This window comes from Pongo pygmaeus, chromosome 23 (assembly GCF_028885625.2).
Source record: "Pongo pygmaeus isolate AG05252 chromosome 23, NHGRI_mPonPyg2-v2.0_pri, whole genome shotgun sequence".
Taxonomy (NCBI): domain Eukaryota; kingdom Metazoa; phylum Chordata; class Mammalia; order Primates; family Hominidae; genus Pongo; species Pongo pygmaeus.
In genome coordinates, this window is record NC_085931.1 from 16,275,640 (window position 1) to 16,302,725 (window position 27,086).

Sequence of the window (27,086 nt, forward strand, 5' to 3'; positions counted from 1 at the left end):
GGAAATTTCGGGGCAAAGAAAATATTTAACATGTTAAATGGGCATTATTTACAAGGATAAGTACATTTGTTAAAACAAATGTAGTTAAAGTCTGCACTTTATGTAAATTATACCTGAACAAAATGAGTTAAAAAAAAGACAAGACAGATCAGACACCTTTGGTAGCTGTTACTATGTGCTTCTATGGGCAGTCTAGTGGAGGCATAGCCACTGATCCCAGTCTGCCAGCTGCATGCTATTTGTATTTATTGCCTGCAATTGTATGAAGAACTAGTGTTAAGTAGCCAGTGAACCCAGCATCAGTTATTAAAATGACTATTATTTCTCCAACATATTTCAAGGCTGATAAACTGACTCACTGTATACATGTGGATCTGTTTTTGTACTCCTTATTCTTTTCCATTGATCTATTTTTTCTCTCCTGAGCTAATACTACACTGTATTAAGTATAGAACATTTATAATAAATGTTGATCTCTGGTAGTGTAAGTCCACCAATGTTGCTCTTCATCAAATTTTATCATCACACATAAGGGACTTCTTTTTTTTTTTTTGGAGACAGAGTCTCTCACAGCCACCTGGGCTGGAGTGCAGTGTTGCGATCTCAGTTCATTGCAACCTCTACCTCCTGGGCTTAAGCCTCAGCCTCCTGAGTAGCTGTGATTACAGGTGCCTGTCACAATGCCCAGCTAATTTTTGGTATTTTTAGTAGACACGGGGTTTCACTATGTTGGCCAGGCTGGTCTCAAACTCCTGATCTCATGATTCACCCGCCTCGGCCTCCCAAAGTGCTGGGATTAGGACTAAGTTTTATAGGGAAAACATGTAAGCCATGGGTCTGGAAGAGAACGCACAGGACCACAATTTCTCACACCACTTGAAGAAGCACCAGGGCCTGGGTGAAGCAGGAGATAGACCACACCTCACCCCTATCTTTTTATCCTTCTTAAAGAGCAATTGTGAAGGCATCCATGTTGGTGAGGAAACAAATCGACTATGCAGGTAATCTGGAATACTTAACTAAAGCAGACAATCTGGCTTTAGTTGTCAGATCAAATGACTAATTGATCTGACAGATTGACTAAAGCAGACAATCTGGCTTTAGTTGTCAGAGCTTCACAGAAGTTGCATGAGAATGCCAGGTTCTAACACCTCCCATCAGAAAGAGAAAGCCGCTGGGAAGTTGAGCTCATGTAAAGCCCTTCCCACTGAAGAATGTGGGAGTCTGAGGCTCCAGAGAGCTCCTCATCTAGGCATCCCAAAGGGAACTCCCAGAGTTACCTTTGTACAATTCTGGTCTTTGTACACAATTGTTATTGTGAATGAAACATTTTGGCTACATTTTATAAAAGACTCTTATATAGTAATGCTATGAATTTTCATGTGCCAATTTTGTGTGAAACCAATTTTTTGACCTGATAATTTTAAAACAGACTTCAATTGGTCAAATTTTACAGGCAGATTTGAATTTTATAAGTAAATAGCATTATTCTCTAACATAAAAATAGTACCTTCTTTTTCCTTCCAACGATTACGTCTCAACATTTTTTATCTTGTCTTAATCCCACCGCATGAATCTGGGCCAGTGTTGTGACTTGCTTTAATCATTAGAATGTGGTGGAATTATCATTGAGCCTGTTCTCTGACAAGGCCTTAAGAGATAACAGCTTTTCCTCTTGAAACCCTGGCACTATAGGACCAACACTAGATTGGTCTTCTGGAGGATGAGAAACCTTGATGACAGAGAGAACTTCATTGTCTCATCTATGACCATCATAAAACAGCCAGGCCCAGATGAGCCATCAGCTGAATGCAGATGCATGTACAAAGCCCAGTTAAGATAATCTAGCATGTCCCACACCAGAACTGCCCAGCTAAGGCCAACTGAACTTGCCAGCTCACACATCATGAGCTAAATAAATTCGTATTTAGAGCTACTCAGTTCTTGTGTGTGTTATGAGGCAGAAGCTGATAAGCATATTTAGGATAAATTATACATGAGCAGAGTCTGTTATGCTTTTATCAAATCATTGGATTTGACATGCTCATATTTATTTAGGATCTCTGCATCTACATTTGTAAATGAGTTTGGCTCCCACTGATTGGGAGCTAGACTAATTTCTGCTTTTTCCATGCTACTTTGTTACAAGAGGAAAAGCAAACAATGTTATGAAGTAGGGAGAAAATCCTGTTAGCATCATTTATTTAAAAACCTTAATGTGATATTCAAGGGCTGCTCCTGGCCAAACTGGAGGATTGCCTGGGACACCTCCACCGAGACTGAGGGCTGATTCTGTCATGAGGGAATGTTGCACCCCTTGTAAACCCCAAAAGCTTCCTGGGAAAATGTGTATCCCAGATTTTTTCTCTAACCTACTGTTTGCAAGTAGGAAGACTGGAGTATGTGGTGGACATGGACAATAATATGTGGACATATTTATAGATCTAGATCATTGTTGATGGAGCCATGTTATTCCATTATATGGGATGCCTTAATTTACTTAATCTCTTATACATGAAGCTTCAGGTTGTTTACAGTCTTCTCATTGCAAAATTCTTAGAATATATTTCTTTCTGAAACCATATTTTTCCACTTATGTAATTACATCCTAAAAATACATTCTGAGAAGCAGGATCATTGGCTCAAAGACAATGCTAATTGTACATCTGATACATATAGACAAGATCCTCTCCAGAATCTTTGTACCTGTTTTTTTTCCCCACCAACTTATGTAAGAACACTCATTTCCTCATTTCTACTGACACAGAATTTTTAAAATACTTCACTCTTATCCACCTTATCAGTAAGAAAATGATGCTTCAGGGATGGTTTTATTTGCACTTGAATGGCTATTCTATTTACAAACTATAACTGGCAGAAAAATGTAATGAAGGAAAAACTAGGAATAAACCATGATCCAAATGAAGAAACCTATAAATCAATTAAAACAAAAAAAGACATTGTTTTTGAAGAAAAAATAAAAGACATTGTGGGCTGAGTGCAGTGGCCCACACTTGTAATCCCTGCACTTTGGGAAGCTGAGGTAGGAGGATCACTTGAAACCAGAATGAGACTAACCTGGGAAACAAAGCAAGACCCCATCTCTACAAGTAAATTTTTTAAAGAAAACATTAGCTGAAGATTGTGGTATATGCCTGTAGTCCCAGCTACTCAGGAGGCTGAGGCACGAGGATCACTGGAGCCCAGGATTTCAAGGCTATAGCAGCGAGCCATGATCAGGCCACTGCACTCCAGCCACCTGGGTGACAGAGCAATACCCAGTTTCCAAAAAAAAAAGCAAAGAGATCTCCTCTCGAATTAATCTATTATCTCCCATTAAATGACTATTTTCGGAGGAAGTTGACAGAAAGAGCATCCTTTAAAAACCCATTATTATACAAATCTGCTGAGAAGAAGACTGCATCAGTCTGCAATGAACACTGTTGGTTTTTTACATGTTATTGCTCACTTTAGTAAATGTTAGTTTTATTCAATTAATTTTATTAAGACTAACCACAGAACACCTATTCTAGTTAATTTTTAATCGCATTTAAGGTGTGAGCTGACAAATTTATTCAGCTCCCACACTACAGGGTTTCTTTATTGTATGAGATTTCTTACATCTGCGGGTTGTACTTTTCAGTAAAGTTTTACCACAGTTATATCATCTTGAACAATTCTCTTTGGTGTACACACCAAAGAATGAAGGTTATCACTGGAGAAGTCCCATCCATACCATTTTAGATGGTCGCACTGCCACATCAAGCCTTAAAGACTTAAAAGCTTTGAACTCTGAATTACGATGTTGCTTCTGTATGTGGACAATGAAACATATTGCTATAACAATATGTTTGACATTCTGTATGACAATGAAACATATTGCTATGAAATCCCTCCATGCTAGTCAGGATGGCCTAGGCAATGCTGCAGTAACAAATAAACCACCAAAAATCTCAGTGGTGAGACACAATGAATTTTTATTTCTTACTCTAAAAAGAAATCCAACACAGATCAGTTAGCGACCTTCTATTGACCCAGTCTGGAATAAGCAGCCTCCAAGGTCACCTTGGCAGGGATAGAGAAGCCTGAGTTTGTTTATAATGGCTAGACCTGAAAGTGGTTTGTATCACTTTTGCTCACACTCCATTGGCTAGAACTCAAACATGGGCACACTCTTAACTGCAAGAGTTACTGAGAAATAGAGTCTTATTATTTGCAAGGAAATAGAACCAGTGTGATAAACACAGCACTGCCTTTGCCACACCCTTCAAATGCCACTTCTGTAGAGCTTCTCGCCTGTGCAGAGAATCTCATGGAAAACCTGAGTACTAATGTTCTTTCATAGTAAGAGCACCGGTTTCATTTCTGAGCACACTTTGGAAGGTTCTTCATACAGAGAGTATTGTTCTGTTGGGGACTACAAAAAATCTAAGGACTTTGGCTAAACTGAAGACCTTACCATAATCATCCCAATTAGAATTTTCTTTCTGGACACACCCTTTAATGGAAATTTGACCTCTAACTACAAACACTACCACAAACCACCCATTTGTCAGGAGTAACCTACTTTGCCATTGTAGCATACAGAAGTTCTTGAAATCCACAAGCCTTGCCTGGCACACTCCAGTGCTGTGGGCTGACATTATCGATGGCAGTGTCCCTGTCTTTTGCTCCCCCAGCCCTCCCACAGGCTGAGTAAGCTTCTATTATCTGGAATACAGTGTGGCTTCTGTTTTCCTAATTTAACCCTGACTTACTACGTTTATAATGTTTCTCTCTGCTCATGTAGTCTTTGATGAGTCAGAAGGTCTTTGCCATGCTCACAATATGTGTACTGTGTCTCATCTATATGCACTCTCTGTTGGGCAAGGAGGTGCGAATTACGACTGAAGCCCTTACCAGATGCCTTACACTTATAGGGCCTCTGTCCTGTGTGGACTCTGAGATGAACATGAAGATCTGAATTCCAGCTGAAGCCTTTACCACACTCATCACATTTATATGGTTTCTCTCTGGTGTGGTCACTTTGATGGAAGTGAAAATATGAACTGTAACTAAAGCACTTTCCACACACTTCACATTTATATGGTTTTTCTCCAGTGTGAACTCTCTGATCAGTGTGAAGAACAGAGCTATAAGCAAAATCCTTTCCACACACATTGCATTTCTATGGTTTCTCCCCTGTGTGGACTCTCTGGTGAATGTGAAGCTGTGTACTTTGGCTGAAGCCCTTTCCATACTCACCACACCTATAAGGTTTCTCCCCTGTGTGAAACCTCCATTGGAGTTGAAGAACGGAGCTTGAACTCAAGCACTTGCCACACTCACTGGATTTGTAAGGCTTCTCTCCAGTGTGGACTCTCTGATGGATAAGAAGGTTGGAGCTCTGTTCAAAGCCCTTCCCACACTCTTCACCATTTGTAGGGCTTTTTCCCTGTGTGTACTCCCTGATGAATACAAAGAAGTGACATAAATCCAAACGCTTTCCCACATACGTCGCATTTGTAGGGCGTCTCCCCTGTGTGGACTCGATGATGGTTGTGAAGGGAACAGTTGCACCTGAAGCCCTTGCCACATTCTTTACATTTGTAGGGATTGTCTCCTGAGGGGAATTTCTGACATCTGGGAAGGTCTGAGCTCTGTTAGCAGCCTGTAGGCCATTCGTAGAATTCATAGGGAGTCTCTCCTGAGTGGGTTTTACAATGAACGATAAGATATTGGCTCTGACTTAAGTTCTTTCCATGCTGGTCACATTTATAAGATGTTTCTCCTAGGTGAGTGCTGTGATGGACACGAGGATCTGTATCATCTGCAAAGGCCACCCCACAGTTATTACATGTGAAAGGCTGTGGTAAAACATGGGCCGCATGATGTTGTTCAACTGTTGATTTCATACTCAAGTTTTTCCCACAGTTGTGGTGTCTATCAGGGTCCTCCCCTTTACGTTCTTGGGACTCATGATGATCACGTGAGGTCCAATTGAGGCTGTCATCATGCCGAGCACGTCTGTACAATTTCTCTTCCACGTAAATTCCCTTATATCTTCCCTGAGATTTCTGGGGCTCGGTCATTATGTTGGCTTTCCTCCAAGATTCTGGGGTAAGAATCTGTGTCAGGCTTTGCCATGCTGTGATATCTTGATGTTTGATAATGGCATTTACTACATAGTTTCCGTTTTCAGAAATCTGAAGAGAAATGCCTGCCCACTCATCACAGGGGGAAACATCTTCTAAATGTGGGGAACATTGTTCTTTAAGGTTCATGATATAATCCTGACTCACACTTAAATCCTGGATCCTTTGTTTCCAAATCTGCCAGCAATGAAGCACTTCTTGAGAAAGGTAATTTAACCCCTTTTCCTGAAGATTCAAAATGTTGTTTTTAATCCCGTCTCCCATTAGAAGAAAGAGAATTTGTGAATCACCTGTCCAGAGGTTTTGAGAAAATGAAATATTATGGGGTGGGAAGTTGTCCCTCGCTTCTATTGACATGTGAAATACTTAGATCCACAGTAATTCTAACCTGAGCTGCCAATTAGAAATCAAGTATTGTAGGGAAATTAAGAGAAATCTTGGCCAGGTGCAGTGGCTTATGCTTGTCATAGCAACACTTTAAGAGGCTGATGTGGGAGGATCACTCAAGCTCAGGAGATCAAGACCAGGCTGGGCAGTATGGTGAGATCTCATCTCTACAAAAAAATTAAAAATTGGCTCGGTTTTGCCTATGATCCCAGCTACTTGGAAATCTGAGTTTGGAAGATTGCTTAATCCTGGGACGCAGAGGCTGCAGTGATCCAAGATTGTGCCACCGTATGCCAGCCTGGGTGACAGAGCAAGCCCTTTCCACCCCCACGCAGCAAAAAAGAATAAAAGGAAACCTTAGGAAAAATTTATGAAGGAAGAAATTCACCTCTCAGCTATAAGAGTAGTCAATAAAAAGACTTTAATAATCTTGCTACAAAAGGTATGGGAAAGGCTCCCATTTTATGTAGTATATGTGTGTATAGAAATAATACATATTGATGAAGTGTTTTTTATATGTTGGGCAGAGTAAGGGACACAAAGTGTCACAACAGGTTTCAGAAACAAGCAAGTCCTATCTCCCGATGGCTTCCCTTCCTTCATATCACTGTCATATGGAGGACTATCATGTATGTTTGTGTAAAACCTGCACAACTGTACATGGTGAGCCTTAAGGGGATGGGGATAAAAAGGCAATGGGGATTGAAATAGGGATAAACTTTGTGAAACATGGTCCTGGCATTGTGCAGGGATGCATATGTAAACCTCTGAGACAAGCTTTAAGAGACATCCTTTTTATGTTCCCCTAGGTTCTTTGTCTTCATGAAAAGATAGAGAGCACTCAGATCCTATAATCCATTTCCTTAAGTTCTGACCTTTTAAGTTATTGCAGAATCTCAAACAGCCATGTCTATGAGAATGGGGAACAGACACTGTGGCACTGTCAATGGCCTGGCACCCAGGGAAACAAGACTGTGGTATATAACAAACAGGGGGCTGAGGCAGAAGAGGATGATCATATTTTTGGGACCCTACGATGGGTTTCAAAATGGCATGAATATCATGGTCAAGTCCCACTGGATACTGCTTCTGGTTTAAGGTTCTTTCTGGGTTGTTTTATTGAAAGTGACTTTAGTTTATAAGATAGTATCAGGGAAAGGGAGACCATGAGCTGCCCCAAATGGGCTTTAAGCAGTGGTTTCCCATTTGTTCTGATTGTAACCCACAATAAAATCAGCATTGTGACTCAGTAGGAATAGGCACGAACATCAACGCAGACTGCTCACTAAAACAGAAGTTTTATCAGCTGATACTTACATACGATGTGTAATGCACTTTGATAAATTCTTTTGTTTTCTGTTCTATTAATCTATTTTTGCTTTTTAAAAATTGCTAGTTATGACACAGTAATTTGATTTCAGGACTCACCAAGAGGGTTTTATCCTGCAGTTTGAGAAACAACTGCAGGGATATGCAGATTTATGTAGAAGGTCCTGTGTCTACAGATTACACTTTGGTTTCACGAGGTTATTTATTAAAAACACAGGACCTAGGGCAAGATTAGGAGAGCTCAAATCCTAGTTCTTCTTATAAGCTGTGTGATCATGGGAAAGTTATTAATTCAGTGACTCAGTTGTTTCATCCCTTGATATGGTTTGGCTGTGTCCCCACCCAAATCTCGTCTTGAATTGTAACTCCCATAATTCCCAGGTGTCATGTCCCATAATTCCCACATGTCACAGCCCCCACACAGAGTCCCTACCAGGGAACAACCTAGTGGAGCTGTGAGAAGAGGGCCACTGTCCTTCAGACACCAGAATGCTAGATCCAACAGCTTGCACCGTGTGCCTGGAAAAGCCACAAACACTCAACACCAGCCCACAAAAGCAGCCGGAAGGGAGACTATACACTGCAGAGCCACAGGGATGGAGCTGCCCAAGACCATGGAAACCTATCTCTTACATCAGCATGACCAGGATGCAAGACATAGAGTCAAAGGAGATCACTATCGAGCTTTAAGATTTGACTGCACCGTTGGATCTCAGACTTGCATGGGGCCTGTATCCCCTTTGTTATGGCCAATTTCTCCCATTTGGAACAGCTGCATTTCCACAATGCCTGTACCTGCACTGTATCTAGGAAGTAAATATATTGTTTTTTTTTTTTATTTTACAGGCTCATAGATGGAAGAGACTTGGCTTGTCTCAGATGAGACACTGGACTGCAGACTTTTGAGTTAATGCTGAAATGAGTTAAGACTTTGTGGGACTGTTGGGAGGCATGATTGGTTTTGGAATGTAAGGACATAAGATTTGGGAGGGGCTGGGATGGGATAATATGGCTTGGCTTTGTCCCCACTCAAATCTCATCTTGAATTGTAACTTCCACAATTCCCATGTGTCATGGGAGGAACCCGGTAGGAGGCGATTGAATTATGGGGGCGGGTCTTTCCTGTGTTGTTCTCATGATAGTGAATGAGTCTCATGAGATCTGGTGGTTTTTAAAAGGGAGATTCTGAATGGGCGCAGTGGCTCACACCTGTAATCCCAGCACTTTGGGAGGCCAAAGTGGGTTGATCACGAGGTCAAGAGATTGAGACAATCCTGGCCAACATGGGGAAACTCCGTCTTTACTAAAAAATACAAAAATTAGCTGGGCATTGTGGTGCATGCCTGTATTCCCAGATACTGGGTTGGCTAAGGCAGGAGAATTGCCTAAACTTGGGAGTTGGAGGTTGCAGTGAGCCAAGATAGCACCACTGTACTGCAGCCTGGCTACAGAGTCAGACTCTTTCAAAAAAAAGCGGGGGGTGTTTCCCTGCACAAGCTCTTTTCTCTTTTCTGCCACCATGTGAGATGTGCCTTTCACCTTCCACCATGACTATGAGGCCTCCCCAGGGATGAGGAACTGTAAGCCCAATACATCTCTATCTTTTGTAAATTGCCCAGTCTCGGGTATGTCTTTATCAGCAGTGTGAAAACAGAGTAATACGTCCATAAAATGGGGATAATAACAGTAACTATCTGTATTAGTCCATTCTCATGTTTCTAATAAAGCCATACCCAAGACTGGGTAATTTATAAAGGAAAGAGGTTTAATTGACTCATAGTTCCATGTGGCTGTGGCAGCCTCACAATCATGTCAGAAGGTGAAGGAAGAGCAAAGGGACATCCTACATGGCGGCAGGCAAAGAGAAATCCTGTGCAGGAGAACACCAATTTATAAAACCATCAAATCTCATGGGACTTAGTCACTTTCATAAGAACAGCAAGAGAAAGACTCCTTCCCCATGATTCAGTTACCTCCTACCAGGTCCCTCCTACAACATGTGGGAATTATGGGAGCTACAATTCAAATTGAGACTTGGGTAGGGATATAGCCAAACCATATCTCTATCTCATAAACTAAACTTAGGTAACACATAACTGTATATGAACCTCTGAGAAATGAAAACGAGGTTAGATATTTATCAAAAAGTAATCTAATAAGCCAACACTTAGATTACACTTACTATGTACCAGTAAGTGTTGGCTATTGTAACTGCCAACCAAACCAAAGTTCTCCCTTGGTTCCTTTAACACTGGTTTATCCAAAACATTTGATAAACATTGATTTTTCTGCAGAAGCAACCCATAGATCAAGGCTCTTGATGATGTGTGAATTTTATAAGTCTCATTCTGAGAAATATGAGGAAAGAATGAGAGCCTAAATATGTGATTAGGGGAAGGAGGGATTACTAACTGCATTGAATGCCCACAGGCCAGGTGTATGAGATTTTGGGAGAGCTCCCTCACAAACCCATCACAAGGGACCAGATCCTCACATTGATCTGTAAAAACTCATTAACTGCAGGGTTCTAACCTGCACATGCATCTCTTAGGAGTTTTCTTTCCAGTGGTCAAAGTTTCTCTTTGTGATCTAACTGGAGTTTTCTATCTGGTTTGAAATGATGATTTCAGGACACAGGCCCAGTGGTCTGATGCTCAGTTACTCTCCCACTGAGATGAGTTTCCTGAAGTTTTCCAGCATCACATCTTGGTACAGGTTTATCTGGGGTTTATCCAACAGAGCCAACTCTTCCTTGGTGAAGACAACAGCCATGTCCTTGAATGTCACCTTTTCCTAAAACATCAACCATATGCCATGCCAATCATCCACACAAATGACTGGTCTTAGTCTGTTTGGGCTGCCTTAATAAAATACCACAGTCTGATTAGGTTAAACAAAATAAACTAATTTCTTACTGTTCTGGAGGTTGGAAAGTCTAAGATCAAGTACCACCAAGATAGGTTTCATTCAGGTTTCTTCTCTTGGCTTGTAGACAGCTGTCCTCTCACTATGTCCTTACATGGCAGAGGGAGAATGAGAGAAAGTTCTGTTGAGGCTCTCTCATAAGGACATTAATCCTATTGTATCAGGGATTCCCAAAGGACAATATTAATCAACTTATAAAATACGGCCCAGGAAATAGGCACAGATAAATCTATACTAAGGTTTTGTGCCGATACACAAGTCTAGTACTGTTCCATCATTTCATTTCTCATCACACACCAAGATTTGGTATTTTCACTTTTTCATGGCAGATTAATCTATTTTTATCATGTTAAAAGGATCTAAGAAGACAGGGTAACTAAAAGCCTGGCTCCTAGATTCAAAAAACACAATAGAGAAAAGGGAGATTATTAGGATAATTAAGAACACTTGGATATCAACTAGGTATTAAAAAATGGTGGTATCAATGTGAAATTTCTTGAGTATGTTAGCAGTAATGTGGAAATGTAGGAAAATGCTCTTACTCTTAGGAGATACAAGCTGAAATATTTAGGGATGAATTATAATCATGCCTGCAATTTATCCCCAACTGGGTCATCAAAATAAAATATAGATATGTGTGTATATATGTATATTATGCCTATGTTTGTGGGTGATTGTTAACAATTGGTGAATCTAGGTGAAGATTACACATTATGCTATTCTTTCATTTTCCTGATAAATTGAAATTTCTCAAAATAAAAGGATGTGGGGAATAATCGGATATTAATAACCCTCTCCTAATCAAGAAACCAATTTTTACATAAAATATTTCTATTTTATGTAAATATTGCATATTGCATATTGCATATATCACACTGCTCAGAGTTAAGTATTTACAGATATGTTCTCTCAATAGACTCTGCATCTCTAAATAATGCAGAGCTTTCAAACGAAAGTTGTAAGCCGTTACAAAGGACTTCACAAAGAATATGTTCCTAACAATTGTCCAATTACCAAAATCTGACAATGATTAAAAACAAAATCTAGGGGAGTCAGCACGGTTGTCCTAATAGCATCACTCTCTCAGTAACACTACTGTATGCCTTCTTCTGTGCGAGGCAACAAAATTGAATTGGAGTTAATCATTCAGGAAATACTGATACCCTGAAGTCTACTTGGGGTGTTCAAATGTAGGGAGAAGGGGTTAAGGATAGAGGTTCACCCAGGCTACACCCCATTCTACCTTCTCTGCTTCAAATATAGAGCCTGGGAAAACAAAACACTCACTTCACCACCACCCTTGTAGCTGGATGGATGCCTTGTAGGAAGCCTAGGCAGCGATTGTCATAGGATGCAGATACAAGGACAGCCCCAAAATATTAAGAAACCAAATTTTTCAACGAATAAACACTTGCAAAAATCTATAAATATTTTCCTCTCTGAAGCATTCTTGTATAACCATCTCTGAAGTATTCTTATAAAATCTTGAACCTGAATCGATTCAAGCATCTGGTGCTTCCACTTACAAGAAATACTGTGGATAGAGTAATACATTGAAACACATGAAAAGGAAGCAAACAAATGCATTCCAAATGTAGGAAAGAACACAGGACACCAAACTTGGTTTCTACAACAAGTCGATAGCAGGAGAGAATAAAGTAGAGGGGCAGATTTCTCTAGATTAAAAGAGATTATGAGACACAACAGCCAACTATAAGATAGTATAGACCTTGGTAAGATTCCATTTGGACAAACCAACTGTTAAAAATTTTTTTGAGATAATCAGGGAAATTTGGTTATTGTCTGGGTATTAGATAATACCAAATAATTATTGATTATCTCATTAGTCAATTTTTACAGAAATATATACTGAAATACATAGAGAATGTGGTAAATTAGATCGCTGTTTAGAAATATCCTCTTCCATGCTCACCAATCCCACTAAAGGACCAGAGTGTGTTTTCTTACCCCTTTAGTTTTGATTTGGCAATGTAACTTGCTCTGGCTACCAAAATGAAGCAGAAGTGAGAATGTGCCATTTTTAACCTGGGCCTTGAGAGATCTCATGAGTTCACTTGCTCTCTTGTCCCTCTGTCTTCACTATGGGGACACACCCAAGCTAACCAAAACAAGCAGAGTGCTACCAAATATTCATGGCATTGGCTTTAGATCCAGGCCATAGCCATTGAGGACAGTGTTACAGGAGGCTGGAAAAATGGTGACCTGGGTGATGTAGTGGTGAACACTTGGTAAAATGTTGCTGTAATTTAGAAGATAGAAAATGTACCTAATGAATCTTGGACTTGGGCAAGATCGTTTCCAGGCAGAAGGATAAAAGTGTGAGCTCATTCATTTTAGTTGCATATATAATAAGGTACTATACAAAAGTGATGTGCTCAGAGAAAAACCAATACAGTGTAAAATAACATGCCTCTTTAAAATACTCTGGGAAAGAAAAATCTGAAAAAGAGATTAAGCAAATCTCTTTGGCAAAAAGTTAATCGTTGAAACTGCATGAAGGGCACTACAAATGGAGCCTCATAAAACCATTTGTTCTTTTTGTGTATTTTCATAATTAATTTTTTTCATGATTAAAAGAAAATCCTTCCCCCACACTGTGATGGTCTTTTTAATGTGACAACTTGGCTAAGCTACAGTCCTCAGTTATTGAATCAAACACTAATCTAGGTATTGCTATGAAGATAATTTGTAGATGTGATTAAAGTCCATAATCAGTTGACTTTAAGGGAGATTATTCTAAGTAATCTGAGTATGTCTGATTCAAAAAACTGAAAGGTCTTATGAACAGAGCTGGGGCTTCCCTGGGAGGGGGAGAAATTCCACCCATAGACAGCGGCTTTAGTCTGTGTCTAAGAGTTCTGGCCATCCTTCCTGAGGGACTGCCATGTGGATTTTGGACTTGCATAGTTAGCCCCCATAATCATCTAAGTCAATTCCTTATGATAAATCTCTTAATATATATGTCTTACTGGTTCTGCCTTGCTGGTTGAACTCTGACCAATACATACCCATTCAAATCTTGTTACTTACTGAACGAGACCAGTGACATTTATAGTATAGTCATGTATATGCTGCCCATGCACTCAGATGCTGTGGCAACACCAAATTGCTATAAAAATTTCTGAACTTTCTCTTGATTCTTTTTTCCATATGGGGTAGTGATAAGCAGTTCATGGACTGGTACTGGTGCATGAACCACACTTAGAGTAGCACCAAAGTAGACATCTTGAAATCTGTGAGTTTGTTTCTTCACTTCTATAAAGGGAGTCAAACCACCTGCCTCACAAAATCATTATGAGCAAGATGAAGTACCTAATACATAGTAGTCACTCAAAAAATGCTGACCTCCTTTCAGAAAACAGAAGTGTCTGGTTCCTCAGAATGAACAGTATATTTAAAGAGAAAGAAACCCTTAACTTACCTGGAACTTAATCATACCATCTTCCTTTTGGAAAGGGCAGGATTCTGGAAAAGCAGAACTGCAAAGAAGAAAGAATCCATGAGATCATGGATTCAACAAGTTATAAATGAACATTGGTTCCTTCCTTATCTGTACAAATTTCTCATAATTCCTTCTCCCCCTAGATATCGTCTCTTCTTGTTCTGAAAAGACTGCACTCCCATCTCCTCAAGACTTCCCTAGATTTGTCCCCAGTCCCTCAATCTCAGACCACTGTGTAACTCCTATCTCTCTCCTCAAGCTTTTGGCTCAAAACCTGCACATTCTTTTCCTTTTCTCAGACTTGTGAATGAACTGACATAACCTACATCTGAATTACGCTGGAAAAAAGGCTCAGAATTGCTGAGTAAGGGAGCAATCTCAGGGCTGGGCATGGTGGCTCACGCCTGTAATCCCCAGCATTTTGGGAACCCGAGACAGGTGGATCACTTGAGGCCAGGAGTTCTAGACCAGCCTGGCCAACATGCTGAAACACTGTCTCTACTAAAAATACAAAATTAGCTGGGCTTGGTGGCAGGCACCTGTAATCCCAGCTACTCAGGAGAGTGAGGCAGGACAATCACTTGAACCTGGGAGGCAGAGGCTGCAGTGAGCTGTGCTTGCACCACTGCACTCCAGCCTGGACAACAGAGACAGACTTTGTCTCAAAAAAAAAAAAAAGAAAAAAAAAGAAAGCAATCTCAGGATGACAGGGGTCTTCTTCTATTTCCACCTTCACATGCAAGACTTGATCTTGTATGGCCAGGCCTGTGGCCTAAAGAATTTGTGATTAGCCAAGATATACAAATTAAATCCCAATTTTTATTATTATGTTAATCAATAATACAAATTTTAAAACATCTACACCTTGACTCTTGGCTTCCTAAACTATCTCTCCAGCAGCCATTCTATCCTCTGCTTTTGCAAATATTGATGACACACCTATGACATATAAGACACATCGTCTTCTCTGGAAATGCTCATGGTATACTGAACTATACAAGTTCTCAGCCTGCACGTAGACCAAAGTAGACAGAGAGACCTTCTAAGCTTGCCACTTCATATACACTAAAGTCCCTTCCTGTTCTGCTTATATCAGTGGATTCCCTTGCCAATTAGCTTCCAGTTGGGTTTAGCCAATGGGGAAAGCCAGCAAGAGATCCAGGGAAGGGGGAAGAGTGAAGTCAGAATATTTATTCCCCCAGGTTTTTCCCTAGAGTTTGCTGTGGAATGGCTATGTTCCATATCCATTGACCAAAGGTCATGGCCACCATCAGGCAGCTGTCATCCCATAAATCTTTCTTCACATTTTAGCGACTGCCTCCTCCCTTAGCCCTTCAGTCCTAAAGGCAGTAAGTTACCCTGCTATCACTAACTCTGAAATATTGCAATACCCTTTGTTGATTACCACAGCCTGCCTACAACTTTATAGGTTGTCCCTTTATTAAGCTCTTCTCAAATTACCCATTTTGAGTGTTATGTTTATTTTTTGTTGAGATTCCATCTGATAAACCCTGTAAACACAATTGCCTCTCGCCTTTGTGGAGAAATTTACTGTATAAAATTGCCATATAAAGCAGTGTGGAAACTCCAAAGATTAAAAAATAAAAGCCAAAAACCACGTTTATGCCTTCTCAGATAGTCCTTCTCACACTATCTGTGATAAAGGAGTAGTTATTATATTATTATTACCGTTACATTCAGTCTGTCACAGATTGATATTTTGGTAAGATACAGTAAAAATAAATTACTGGAAAAAGGAAATTCAGAAGGTATGCAAATTAAAGCCCAATTGTTATTATTACATTAATCAATAAGACAAAATTTTAAACATCTACAATCAAGTTCTCAAATTATCTAGTCACAGACCAATATCATTTATTGGCACTGGTCTGCTGGCTACCCTTTGAATTGCAGCTCACAGGGTTATAGAAACAGGTTAGTAGAATATGAAATGTCTCTTTGGTAAATCCTTGGACTCTTTTTCTCTCCTTTACTACCTTTAAGAGACATCATTAATCACTTCTTATCTTGGGCTCCAACAAAGGCCAAAATAAGGAATGTTCAACTTATTAATACAGCATGAATTACATCATTTTACAATAGTTAAAACCTACCAAGGAAACACTCCTCCTTTCCCCTGTCAAAAAACTACAAATCCTAAAAAAAAAAAACAAAAAAAAAAAAACAAAAAAACTGTAGTCTTTTATCCTCTGTACTTGCTAAGAATCTTACCATTTAACAAGCACTCAATCAATGTTTCTTAATATTAACAAAAGCACAAATAGAACTGACTTGGATATTATACATTAGATACACGTGCAAAGACATAAACTCACCCTCTACTTCCAGTACCTGTTCTCACTTAAGAGCCAATAATGGGACAGCTTTATTTTCAAGCACACATCCACACACTTGCAGTCACACATATACGGTTGAGGGTTTGGTTTCCTGAATTTCTGGCTTCAGACACTCCCTGCCTGTATCAACTATGGGCCGTGGCAGGAATCAGATGGCACATTCAAATTTGAGGGGAGTTTAATAAACAGACGGCTTACAATGGTGTTGGCTGGGGGTAAGGAAATCAGAGTGGGTAAGGCTCTATCCTGGGAAGTGACAGGGAGGTGCCATTATAATACCTGGGCCTTAAGAGGTAAGGGGAGGGAGCAGTCCCTGGAGCCTGTAACTGAGAGGACTGTGTGGCCAGGGCCACCCAAACCATGACCTGTTGTTTAGAATGGCAGCTAATCTGTGACAATCCTGCAGAGAGAGAACTGGGGGACAAGATCCTACAACTCACACTTCTTCTTCTCTCCAAACTTTCCTTTTGAGACTTCCCATTGGCCAAAGACAAGCAAGGCCAGAAGGCAATGGCGGCCTTTCAGGGCAGACAGCAGGATGGAAAAGGAGGGGAGCCAAAGGCATGGGACACATGGCACCTCAGGACTCTTGTTTTTTTCCCTATCTGCCAAAGTCCCCACAGCTCTCTCACACAAATGCCTTTCCCATCCCTCAACCTGACAACTACTCTGATCTGAGGAATACATCACGAATGAGACCAGATGCCCATATCAACCTCTTCAGGGAATGAAGACCTAGAGGAAAAGTGCAGCTGAATCTGGAACTGCAATTGTCCAGAAACACGATCAGAAATGTAATAAATGCTGCTATTACACCTAAAATAATTAACACTAAATCTCTAACTTTATCAAATATACAGAGAGCGTTCAAACTTCAAACTTGTTGAGTGTAATTTAACAACTTACATTTGCTCGTGTGCTTTATAATACTCAAATTCCTTCCTCCCTGGCTCACAGCATGTGAGGTGAGAATGGGGTTAATAATTTGGGGCAGTTCTTTACTTTTCTTTCTTTTTTTTTTTTTTTTTTGAGACGGAGTCTCTCTCTGTCGCCCAGGCTGGAGTGCAGTGGCGCCATCTCGGCTCACTGCAAACTCAGCTTCCCGGGTTCACACCATTCTCCTGCCACAGCCTCCCGAGTAGCTGGGACTACAGGTGCCTGCCACGATGCCCGGCTAATTTTTTGTAATTTTTTTTTCAGTAGAGACGGGGTTTCACCGTGTTAGCCAGGATGGTCTCGATGTCCTGACCACGTGATCCACCCAAAGTGCTGGGATAACAGGAGTGAGACACCGCGCCAGGCCTGGGGCAGTTCTTTTCAATATGTATTCAGTGACATTAAACTCCAGAGTTATTACAGTCTGAGTTGTTTCTTTATTGTCAGAAGCCGGAAACTCTGCCCTGAAGTCAGAAATGCCCCAATGGAGTCGGAGCTGCCAAAATCCAGAGTTCAGACCCAAGACAACTCCCCATCCAAGAACTTAGCGGTGCTGAGCCAGAATCGTCCCCACCAAATTGAGCGAGAATAGCCAAAGCCATCCTCTCTCTCCAGAGACATGCTGCTTAAGCCAATCCCTCATCCCATTCAGGGAGGCACAGCCCCAGCCGTTACTCCCAAACCCTGAGCCAGCGCCCCTCTGCCCTCATTGAGAGATGCACATTCCAAGACTGACCCTAAGACTCGACCCAAGGTGACACAGCGCAAGTCGCTGTCACGAATCGTGAAGATGCACGTTTTGTCAAACCCAGGGCTGCTCCCCAAACCGAGCCCAAGCGCTTTCCATCCCATCCCGGGTAGGTAGGGGCCGCTGAACTTCCCCAGCCTACCCCATCCACGAGGCCTTATCATTGGTCACTAGTACCCTCTTCCACTCCTCCTACTTCAGTCCACAGGGACGGGTCAAAGCTGCACATCCTACACCCCTATTCCTGGCTATACTTCCGAGAGGGGCGCGGTCCAGGCGGAACTCACCCCAGCATCCCAAACAATGTCGCCCTCAGCTAGCGTCTGGTACCACGGCACATGCGCAAGGAGGCCTATGGACTACAATCCCCAGAAAGCCCTGAGCGCAGCAGTGGCCATTCGCAAGGCTACCAGGGTGAAGGTAGCCTTTGACTTCCGTGCATTTGGAACTCCTTTGACTCCCGTGCATTCGTCTAAAATAATGACAATCATAATAACGATAAAGTACTGAAATGTTAAATAAATCACTATCAACGACGAAAAGAAAAAGTTTCAATATTTTACTCCTTGGAAATGAGCACTTTATCATTTTAGTGAAGACTTTAATAGGTTCTTATTTTATAGGCATGTCTTTTAATGTCAAAACCACGAAAGTTTTCAATTAAAATTCACTTAAATATTTCCATCCCCGCCCACCATCATGTTTTGTTTCTGTTGATGAACACTCCGCATAATCTAACACTTGCGATATAACATAGCCCTGTAATTTGTTTCCTAGTCTCAGAAGAAGCAGAATGAATTAACAACCATTGTCTGAATCCTTAACAGCGGAATTACAGGAGTACTCATTACAACATAACAAGAAAACGCGGGAAGATTTCAGATTCTTTTTGAAAATTTCCCCTTGTTGGGACTTAGGCTTTATTTTACTTTATGTTATTGCATTTAAGATTTAAGATCATTAAAAAGTCAGGAAACAACAGGTGCTGGAGAGGATGTGGAGAAATAAGAACACTTTTACACTGTTGGTGGGACTATAAACTAGTTCAACCATTGTGGAAGTCAGTGTGGAGATTCCTCAGGGATCTAGAACTAGAAATAACATTTGACCCAGCCATCGCATTACTGGGTATATACCCAAAGAATTATAAATCATGCTGCTATAAAGACACATGCACACATATGTTTATTGCGGCACTATTCACAATAGCAAAGACTTGGAACCAACTCAAATGTCCAACAATGATAGACTGGATTAAGAAAATGTGGCACATATGCACCATGGAATACTATGCAGCCATAATAAATGATGAGTTCATGTCTTTTTTAGGGAGATGGATAAAGCTGGAAACCATCATTCTCAGCAAACTATAGCAAGGACAAAAAACCAAACACTGCATGTTCTCACTCATAGGTGGGAATTGAACAATGAGAACACATGGACACAGGAAGGGGAACATAACACACCGGGGTCTGTTTTGGGGTGGGGGGAAGGGGGAGGGAGAGCATTAGGAGATATACTTAATGCTAAATGCGTGCAGCACACCAACATGGCACATGTATACATATGTAACAAACCTGCACATTGTGCACATGTACCCTACAACTTACAGTATAATAATAAAGAAAATTTAAAAAATTTAAGATTCCTATTAAAGAAAATTTTGGGTACCCTAATGGGGTAAGAAAATTGAATAAGAATTCTGTTAGAGACCCACAGTTTTAGCCTGGAGGAAAGCCCTGATAATGGGTGAGAACAATCTCTATCCTAAGAATGGTCACCTGGTCCTGCTGGCAGAGGCTATGCTTGGAATATCTGGCTGGCATTCCGTTTTCCACTCATCCTCAAGCTGTAGGGTTCGTGAGGCAGTTCCAGTCCTAGAATAGAGAGGGAAGTGAAGACCCCCACCTCTAGGCAATGGGCAGGAAATGGTTGAATTATATCCAACTATAGCTTGACATTGCAACTTAAGGCACATAAATGGACAATGCAATTCTTTTGGCTTATCTCTGTCTTTTGATGTTTACATGTTTGATGTTCTTATATATTGCTCTAAGTTGAAGGATTACTTCATTTAATTTGACATACTTGAATTTTAAAAAACGAGTTCAGGAACATTTTTATTTTTGACCTAATACAAGGTTAATTTTTGTGACATCTGTGTCTATTGGAAAACAATGTGTGTTCTCTATCAGAAGGATATGCATACATTTATATTTTCGCCAGACTTGTTAATTGTTTCTATTTAAATTTCCTACGTGCTTATTTGTGCTTACTTAGATTTTTTCATTATGCATCTGTCAATGATTGAGAAGTTCATGTCAAAAAGGCTCCCAGGCAGGGCATGGTGGTTCAAGCCTGTAATCCCAGTACTTTGGGAGGCCGAAGTGGGTAGATCATGCGGTGAGGAGTTCAAGACTAGCCTGGCCAGGATGGTGAAACTCCGTCTCTACTAAAAGTACAAAAATTAGCCAGGCATGGTGGCAAGCACATGTAGTCTCAGCTACTTGGGAGGCTGAGACAAGAGAATCGTGTGAACCCGGGAGGCGGAGGTTTCAGTGAGCCGAGATCGTGCCACTGCACTCCAGCCTGGGTGACAGAGCAAGACTCTGTCTCAAAAAAAAAAAAGAAGAAAGAAAGAAAAAGAAAAAGAAAAAAAAAGTCTATAATGGTAAATTTGTCATTTTCCTCTCTATAGCATTTGCTTTATTTATTTATTTAATTTTTTTTTTGAGACTGAGTCTCACTCTGTTACCCAGGCTGGAGTGCAGTGGCCCCATCTCAACTTACTGCAAGCTCCACCTCCCAGGTTCACGCCATTCTCCTGCCTCAGCCTCCCCAGTAGCTGGGACTACAGGAGCCCTCCACCATGCCAGGCTAATTTTTTTGTATTTTTAGTAGAGGCAGGGTTTCACCCTGTTAGTCAGGATGGTCTCCATCTCCTGACCTTGTGATCTGCCCTCCTCTGCCTCACAAAGTGCTGGGATTACAGGCATGAACCACCGCACCCAGCCTACTTCATTTTTCAAAAGTCGTGTTATTAGGTATACAAGGGGCTTTACTTTTTGAAAGTCGTGTTATTAGGTATGGAGGTGGCCTGTTCCTTATCTGCAACACTTGGGACCAGAAGAGTTTCAGATTTTTTATTTTTTTCAGATTTTGCAATATTTGCATATGCACAATGAGATATCTTGAGGGTGAGACCCAAGTCTAAAAGCAAAATTCATTTGTGTTTCCTATACACCTTATATACTTTCCCTGAAATTAATTTTATAGAATTATTTGATTAATTTTGTTCACAAGGTCTGTATACAATGTTTGTGTGCATTGAACCATCAGAAGCAAAGATTGCCTTCATCGCATGACCAAAGAAAAATCAATTAATGAAAAGAAGAGGAAGAAAGCAAATATTTCAGGTGTGGAAATTTCCTCTTTTGGTGTCATGTTCACATTCCAAAAGTTTCAGATTGTGGAATATTTTGGATTTTAAAATTTAGTGATGCTGACCCTGTGTAAGTTTCATAATGGTAATATCTTCTTGATGGACCAAAAATTTCATTAACATTTTAAGTACTTTGTATTTTCACCTTGAGTTTACTTTCAGTGCCGACTCTACCTGCTTTCTTTTCATTCGATTTCATCTAGTATTCATTTTTTCACTTTTTCCTAAAATTAGCATTTTTACCTTGTTATTTTTATACTCTTTATTATTATAGTTATTTTTCAATGTTACTTTTACCTAATCTAAGAGCTTGTCTTTAGTCTGAAAATACACACTTAAATGGGTGTGTTAGGAACCAAAGAGAAAGTGCTTGTATAATTGATCTAGGAGCTGCTCCTATTTCCCAACTATAGAACAGTGACGCTGGCCTGTAATCCTAGGTGATCAACAGCTAAGGTGGGAGGATGGCTTGAGCCTGGAAGGTTCAGGGTGTAGTGGGCTATGATGGTGCCACTGTACTCCAGCTTGTGTGACAGTATGAGATTTTATGTCTGAAAAAAGAAAAAGAAAATGAAAAAGTAGAACAGTGACCCTCAAAGAGGAAGGAAATAGCCTCCCTAAAACTCTTTTGAATTGTGTGAGTGATCTTTGCTTGCTCCAGTGACTGGGATATGAGTTTAGTATTCAGAGGTAAGGAATGCTAAACATATTGCATCTGTAAATTAATTCTCTCAACAAAGAAGTCATCCATTCAGAACACTCAACAATATCCCCCTGAAAATCACTGCTCTAAAGGAAAGAAAATGAACAACAACAACCTCAATCAAATAAAAGGAGGGAAAGAAAGGATTGAATCAGTAAAGAGAAAGTCAAACTGCTGCTGTTTGCTGATGATATGATCATATACCTAGAAAACCCTAAAGACTCCTTCAAAAAGCTTCTAGAACTCATAAATGAATTCAGCAAAGTTTCAGGATACAAAATTAATGTACACAAATCATACCTCTGCTGTACACCAACAGCAACCAAGCTAAGAATGAAATCAAGAACTCAATCCCTTTTACAATAGCTGCAAAAAAAAAAAAATACTTAGGAATATTTCTAACCAAGGAGATGAAAGACCTCTACAAGGAAAACTATAAAACACTGTTGAAAGAAATCATAGATGACACAAACAAATGGAAACACATCCCATGTTCATGAATGGGTAAATCAACATTGTAAAAATGACCATACTGCCAAAAGCTGTTTACGAATTCAATGCAAGTTCCATCAAAATACCAACATCACTGTTCCCAGAACTAGAAAAGACAATTCTAAAATTCGTATGGAACCAAAGAAAAGCCCGCAGAGCCAAAGCAAGACTAATCAAAAAGAACAAATCTGGAGGCATCACATTACCTGACTTCAAACTATACCATAAGGCTATAGTCACCTGAACAGCATGGTACTGGCATAAAAATAGACCCAAAGACCAATGGAACAGAAGACAGAAACAAGAAATAAATTCAAATACTTACAGCCAACTGATATTTGACAAAACAAACAAAACATAAAGTAAGGAAAAGACCCCCTATTCAGGCTGGGCGCGGTAGCTCACGCCTGTAATCTCAGCACGTTGGGAGGCCGAGGCAGGTGGATCACAAGGTCAGGAAATGGAGACCATCCTGGCTAACACTTTGAAACCCCATCTCTACTAAAAATACAAAAAAATTAGACTGGTGTGGTGGAGGGGGACTGTATTCCCAGCTACTCCGGAGGCTGAGGCAGGAGAATGGATTGAACGAAGGAGTCAGAGCCTGCAGTGAGCCAAGATCCCACCACTGCACTCCAGCCTGGGTGACAGAGTGAGACTCCTTCGCAAAAAAATAAAGGCACCCTATTCAAACAAATATTGCTGCTGTAATTGGCAAGCCACATGTAGAAGAATGTGAATGGATCCTCATCTCTCACCTTATACAAAAATCAACTCAAGATGGATCAAAAACTTAAAACTTGAAACCAGAAAAATTCTAGAAGATAACATCAGAAAAACCCTTCAAAACTTTAGCTTAGGCAAAGACTTGATTACCAAGAACCTAAAAGCAAATTCAATAGAAAAAATGATAAATAGGTGAGACTTAACTTAAGTAAAAAGTTTCTGCACAGCAAAAGCAACACTGAGCAGATTAAACTGACAACCCACAAAGGGGTAGAAAATCTCCACAATCCATACGTCTGAAAAAGGATGAATATCCAGAATCTAGAAGGAACTCAAACAAATTAGCAAGAAAAACATGAAGAATCCCATCAAAAAATGGGCTAAGGACATGAATAGAAAATTCTACAAAGAAAATATACAAATAGCCAACAAACATATGAAAAAATGCTCAACATCATGAATGATCAGGGAAATGCAAATCAGAAACACAATGCAATACCACCTTATAGCTGCAAGAATGGCCATAATAAACAAATTTTAAAAATAATAGATGTTGGTGGGGATGTGCTGAAAAGGGAACACTTTCACATTTCTGCTGGGAATGTAAACTACTGCAACCATTATGGAAAACAGTGTGGTAATTCCTTAAAGAACTAAAAGTAGAACTACCATTTGATGCAACAATCTCACTACTGGGTATCTACCCAGAGGAAAAGAAGTCATTATATGAAAAAGAAAGTTGCGCACACGTTTATAGCAACATAATATGATGTTTTAGAAATATAAGTGATAAAATTCCTCAATTAAAAGTTTATTAGAGTTCATCAGTGTTGATATCATCTTTCAAAATTAAAAAAAAATGTTTTCTGTTCGTTGTTTTGGTTTTTGTTTGTTTTGATGCATGGTCTTGCTCTTTTGCTTACTGCAGCCTCAGCTTCCTGGGCATGAGTAATCCTCTCACCACAGTGACCCAAGTAACTGGAACTACAGGTGTGCACCACCATGCCTAATTGATTTTTAAAAATTTTCTTATAGAGTCTCACTGTGTTGCCTAGGCTGGTCTGAAAAATCTGTGTTCAAACAATCCTCCCACCTTGGACTGAAAAAATGTTGAGATTACAGGCACAAGCCATCATGTCTGGCCAGAAATGATTTTTCCTTATTTTTTTCTTTTTTTTTTTTTTTTTTTCAGACAGAGTCTCTTGCTCTTTTGCCCAGGCTGGAGTGCAATGGCACGATCTTGGCTCACGGCAAGCTCCGACTCCCAGGATCACGCCATTCTCCTGTCTTAGCCTCCTGAGTAGCTGGTACTACAGGTGCCTGCCACCACGCCCGGCTAATTTTTTGTATTTTTAGTAGAGATGGGTTTTCACCGTGTTAGCCAGGATGGTCTCAATCTCCTGACCCCGTGATCCTCCCACCTTCTCCTCAGAAAGTGCTGCGATTACAGGCATGAGCCACCAGGCCTGGCCCAGAAAAATGTTTTGAATAAGCTTTCTTCCTTTCTTCCCCTCTCATCTCCCATATTTATGTCTTCTAGTATCTTAACACTAAATTTTCTTTTTTCCTCACATATAACAATTATTTAGATTTAACCTCAAGATTTACTGTGTATTCTTGCTTGTGGTACATGCTGTACATCTTCCTCTAACATGAATTTATTTATTTTTCTGGACGGTATTCTTAAGAAGTTTTTTCAGACAGTCTGAAGTTGGTAAGTTCCTTACGTCCTTTTGTCTTATGTCTTCATTCTTCCCTCACAGCAAATGTTGGCTTGCCTGGGCATATAATACTTAGTCACAATTTACAGTTTTTCATAACTTTGAAACATTACCTCTCTCTCTTTTAGTTTTTATTACTGATGAATACTATGACACCAAACTAATTCTTCAATTTCTAATAGGTAATATTTGGGTTTTACTTTTTTTCTTGAGGCATTTAGGATTTTTTCTTTATCAGCTGAAATTTTACCATAATTTAATTTGATGAGTTTTTTCTTCCTGCTAAGCACTCAGCAGGACATTTCAATAAGAATCTCAAATCTCTCCTCCAGCTCTGGGATATTTTATTTTACTTTTTCTTTGGAGGTTTTCCTCCCCATTATTGTATATTCTCTCCCTTGTGATACTCTTATTATCCATATGTTGGTTCCTTCTTTCATGTCTCCTAATATCCATCATATATCCATCGTATATCCTAATGTGCCATCTTCTTGCATTACTCTCTGGAATAATCCCTTGCCTAATCTTCCAGCTCACTAATGTGCACCTTCAGCAATATGCATCCATTATTCTCCCCATCAATTCATATTTTTGTTTAAAATTCTGAAATAAAATGATTGTCAACTTAGACCTAGTAATAGTTATGCAAACTATAAATTGCCTAAGTGGAAAAATACTGGGATTCAGAAAATGTACTTCCTATGTACTCTTTATGTACTCTTAAGTGCAGGAGAAGTAACCCTCATGCTGTTACTTGATTACTTGCTGCAGCAAATGAGGTAATAATTTAAGAAAGAGGAAGACTTAGCATCTAGGGAGTGGGAAATTCAACCCTGGATTTTTTTGCTGGATCACAGCAAAACGAACTCCCAGGAGACTGAACCAGACTGTAATCAGGCCAAGATGATCATCAGTCCTCAAGGAAGGATAAAGATGGGGGTATCCAGGAAGGTGGAATCTGGAAAAAGTAGACTCCATACATTATAGAGCATATTTGAAACACTAAAAACTTGGAGAAATAATAACTATATATAATGTACCAAAAAAGCATTTAGAAACACCAGGAAAACAAAAACTGTATGAGTGGTAGTAGAATCATAACCTCCCAAATGGCTTTATAGTGAATAATATTAATAAAATTTATATTAATGCATATTAATATAATTATACTAATTGAGACAATGCTGCATTATACTAATGAAGACAATCATCCACACTAATGATACAAGTGGTGTCATATGCTATTGGTTGGTCAAGTAAGATGAGAGATGCTGAAAACTGACTGCTGGATTTGGCAATGTAATCTTAACTAGAGCAGCTATGGGGAAATGTGTGTGCCAGACAAGATGATGTGGAGGTTGTGGGAAGCATGAATGGAGTGAATTTTAAAAGAATTGGAGGAGAGAAACTGAGGCAGTGTCTTTTGACAACTTGTGGTCAAGAACAGAAGTGAAAAGAGGGAGGGTAGCTAGGAAGGCTAATGGAATCAAATACCATTCCATGCCTGCCAAGACTGGAGATGTTAACCAAGTTCCTAAGTTGATGGAAATGCACTGAAAGAGAGTGATGCTGGTAATGCTGGAGAATTGAAGGGGCAGCAGCAGGAATAGATTACTTGACTAGGCAAGAAGAGATGGGATCTTGGGCACAAGCTGAGGGGATTACAGTTAGAAAGAGGCACAGCCCAGCCATGGTGACATGAAGGCATATGGGGATTCAGTGC

The 27,086-nt window shown here is 40.0% G+C and overlaps 1 pseudogene; it reads right to left on the reverse strand.

Annotated features, from left to right (window-relative positions):
- Positions 1-4,474: 4,474 nt before the first annotated feature.
- LOC134739238 (zinc finger protein 285-like) lies at positions 4,475-18,518 on the reverse strand (annotated as a pseudogene).
- Between the last annotated feature and the right edge of the window lie 8,568 nt (positions 18,519-27,086).